The 4,047-nt window shown below is 35.7% G+C and overlaps 1 pseudogene across 1 annotated transcript; it reads right to left on the bottom strand.

The window, feature by feature from the left end:
- Positions 1-407: 407 nt before the first annotated feature.
- LOC309958082 (olfactory receptor 10T2-like) lies at positions 408-1,377 on the bottom strand (annotated as a pseudogene). Its single transcript has one exon. The product of its transcript is annotated as an olfactory receptor 10T2-like (transcript).
- Positions 1,378-4,047: the final 2,670 nt, after the last annotated feature.

Here is a 4,047-nt window from a genome sequence, read left to right as displayed (position 1 = left end):
AGAGATTCTCCATAAGAATTGCAATTATCCTCTGTTTGTGGATTGTCCACTCAGGGCTATGGGTTGTTACTATACTCCATCTCTGCCCCTCCTATCCTTCTTGTTACGGGTCGTTCTTTATATCTTTAGTTGTAGAAGATCTTTTCTGCTAGCCTTCCAGTATTTCTAATCAATAGTTTGTCTGTAAATAGTTGTAATTTTGGTGTGTCTGTGGGAGGAGTTGAGCTCAGAGTCTCCTTAATCCACTATCTTGGCACTCCAGTCAGAAGGACTTTACAATAAAAAAAGATTAAGGTGACTTGAAGGCTTTACTTCTATTTTTTGATTAAAAAATCAATTTGTTTATAGAATTGAAGTTTTATCTAGGACACTTTCCTGAATATAACCTCCCTGACATATTGACTCACTCATATAGTTTTGGTAAATAAATATCTACTGAGAACCTTTCTCAGAGCCGTCTTCACTTCTTTATTCCTCAGTGTGCAGACAAGGGGGTTGAATAGTGAGGTGATCACTGTATAGGTCACTGCCACAAGTTGGTCCTTATAGGAGGAGAAAAGGGATGTAGGCCTCAAGTACAAAAAGGAAGCAAAGCCATAATGGAAAATAACCGCAGTGATGTGGGAGACACAGGTGGCAAAGACCTTATGCTGTCCCTCCACTGAAGAGATCTTGAGGATGGTGGAAAAAATGAAGACATAGGAGATGAAGATCAACACTAAGGGAACCAGCAATACCAGAATGTTGAGGAAGAAGATAACCATCTCCTTCTGGTTGGTGTCTGTGCAGCCCAGTTTTATGACAGGGGAAATGTCACAGAAAAAGTGGTTGATTCAGTTGGAGGCAGAGAAGGGTACACTAAACACCAGGATGTTGGCAACCACAGAGATCAGGAAACCACAGAAGCCTGAGGCTAAAGCCAACTGTATGCAGGTGGCTCAGCTGACAATGAGTGTATAGTTGAAAGGGTTGCAGATGGCAACATAGCAATCATAGCTCATCACAGCAATTAGGAAACAGTTGGTTCAAGCCAAGCCCACAGAGAAATAGAGCTGGGAAACATACCCAGAGAAACAAATAGTCAGACTTGTGGAAAGCCCTTGGTCAGCATTTTGGTACAATGACAAAGCTATAGCAGATTTCAAAGCAGGAGAGACCAAAGAGAAAGAAGTACCTAGAGGTGTGCAAAGCCCAATTCAGATGAATGACAGTCATGATAGTTACATTGGCCATCTGAATGGTCAGGTAGCCCAGGAGGAAAATAAAGAAGAGAAAGATTTGCAGATGTCTCAGTTTTGAGAATCCTATAATGTTGGACTCAATGATCGTATTCTGGTTCTGTCTCTCCAATAGGCACTCGTATTCTGACTCAGACATCCTAACATTCAGAACAGAAAGAGTTTGACAAAGGTGAAATGTTCCCATGGAAACCACAAATATGTTTCTGTACAAAGCTAATAATACTGGTATGAAAAAATGAGTAACAAGTTAAGCACATTGATCATGGAATGAGGGGAAAGCAGGAGGCATGAGGAGTAGTGATGTAAGTAATATCCCAATTCAATGATCTCTGAAGAAATTTATTTTTGTAAGTTGTTTTCATTCTTTGTATTCTTATTTGCACAGAAGATTCATATAAAGTTCATTAAATAAGTAAGTGATTTCAAGCTCATCTCATCCAATCCTGCCATTTTATGGAAGAAGAAACTGAAGCTTAAAAAAATTAAACCATTTGCTTAATTGACCTGAGTTCACCTAAACTTAACAGGAGTAAAATGATGAACTTAGAGAAGAAATCAATCAAATATAGACTAGAAAAAGAACATAAAAAATCAATAAAACTGGGCTTCCCTGGTGGCGCAGTGGTTGAGAGTCCGCCTGCTGATGCAGGGGACACGGGTTCGTGCCCCGGTCCGGGAAGATCCCACATGCCGCGGAGCGGCTGTGCCCGTGAGCCATGGCCGCTGAGCCTGCACGTCCGGAGCCTGTGCTCCGCAACGGGAGAGGCCACAGCAGTGAGAGGCCCGTGTACCGCAAAAAAAAAAAAAAAATCAATAAAACTAAAAGCTGTTTTTTTGAAAAAATAAACAAAATTGACAAAGTCTTAGCTAAACTAAGTAGAATGAAAGAGAAGACTGAAATAAATAAAATAAAAAATGAGAGAGAAGATATTATAATGTATGCCTCAGAATTTAAAAAGGGACATAAATGAATATTATCAACGATTGTGCACCTATAAATTGGATAATTTAGAAGAAATGAACAAATTTCTAGAAACATTAATCTGCCAAAACTGTATCAAGAAGAAATAGAAAGCTTAAACAGACAATTAACAGATAAAGAGATTTATCAGTAATCAAAAATCTCCCAAAAAAGAACAGTCCAGGGCCACATGGTTTCATGGGTGAATTCTACCAAACATGCAAAGAGTTAATACCAGTCCTTATTAAACTCTTCCAAAAAATCAAAGAAGAAAGAACACTTTCAAACTCAAATTATGAGGCTAACATCACCCTAATACCAAGGCCATATTAAGACACAACAGAAAAACTACAGGCCAACATCCCTGATGAACATAGATGCAAAAATCCTCAACAAAATACTAGGAAATTATTGATAAATATAAGAGAATGTTAAATTTATTACATATTATTCTTTAGATGCAAGGATGGTTGAAGATATACAAATCAATCAATGTACTATACCACATTAATAAAATAAAATAAAATGCATGATAAAATCTATAGATGTAGAAAAAGTATTTGACAAAATTCAACATCCAGTAATGATTAAAACTCTCTCCAAAGAACTTACCTTAACACAGTAAAGTTTATACATGAAAAGCCAAGAGCTAAAGCATAATCAGTAGGAGAAAATGGAAAGTTTTTCTCTAAAATTGGTTACAGTAGGGAGGGTTCCCACTCTCATCACTCCTAATCAGCACAGTACTAGAAGTCCTAGCCAGAACAATTAGACAAGAAAAAGAAATAAAAAGCATCCAAATCAGAATGAGAAAAGTTAAATTATTTCTATTTGCAGATGGTACAATCATATATGTAGAAAACGCTAACAATTCAATCAGAAAAACTATTAGAACTAGTAAACAAATTTAGTAAAGTAGCAGATACAAAATCAGCATAAAAATCAGTCATTTTCTATACACAAACAATGAATTATCCAAAAAGGAAATTAAGAAAACAATCTTATTCACAATAACAACAGAAAGAAAAAAATATTTAGGAATTAACTTAGCCAAAGAGGTGAAAAACTTCTACACTGAAAACTATAAAATATTGAGAAAGGAAATTAGTAAAGAAGCAGATAAATGGAAAAAGATTCAGTGTTCATGGGCTGAAAGAATTAATATTAGAATGTCTATACTACCCAAAGTGGTCTACAAACTAAATGCAATCCCTATCCAAATCCTATAAGCATTCTTTACAGAAATAGACAAAAAGTCTTGAAATTAATATAGAACCACAAAGGACACTGAATAGCCAAAGCAATCTTGAAGAAGAACAGCTAAGCTTGAGGCTGCACATTTTATGATTTCAAAATATATTACAAAGCTACAGTAATCAAAATGGTATGCCTCTGACAAAATCAAACACATAGACAACAGAACAGAATAGAGCCCAGAACTAAATCTATGCATTTATGGTCTATCTATAACTTACAGATCTATAATTTAAGTTTTTATATTAAGCAAAATATTTTCAGAAAAATAAAATCAAATATGTAGCAATAATTAAAAAAATATAGGATCAATTACCCTGCCTAGTGTAAAAGCCCCTTTCTGTCTGTAGAGTATTTGTACAATAGAACAAAGTAGACTGATGTAACCAAAGGCAAGTCTCAATTTCTGTTTTTGTGTTTCCTGATAGAAACAACACTCCTTTGGAAAGCAACACCTCTAAACTACGTAGCTCATCATTATGAAGTCATTAGAGGTAATAATGAAAAGAATCATTTCCGTCTCCCCTTACATTGATTCCCAGACTTACATATTATTGTTATTGGAGAATAGGCACAATACACTGTTTACTA

The sequence above is a fragment of the Leucopleurus acutus genome (assembly GCF_964270905.1).
Source record: "Leucopleurus acutus genome assembly, chromosome: 2".
NCBI lineage: Eukaryota > Metazoa > Chordata > Mammalia > Artiodactyla > Delphinidae > Leucopleurus > Leucopleurus acutus.
Note: the sequence above shows the minus strand (reverse complement) of the source record. Positions and strands in the feature narration are given on the sequence as shown.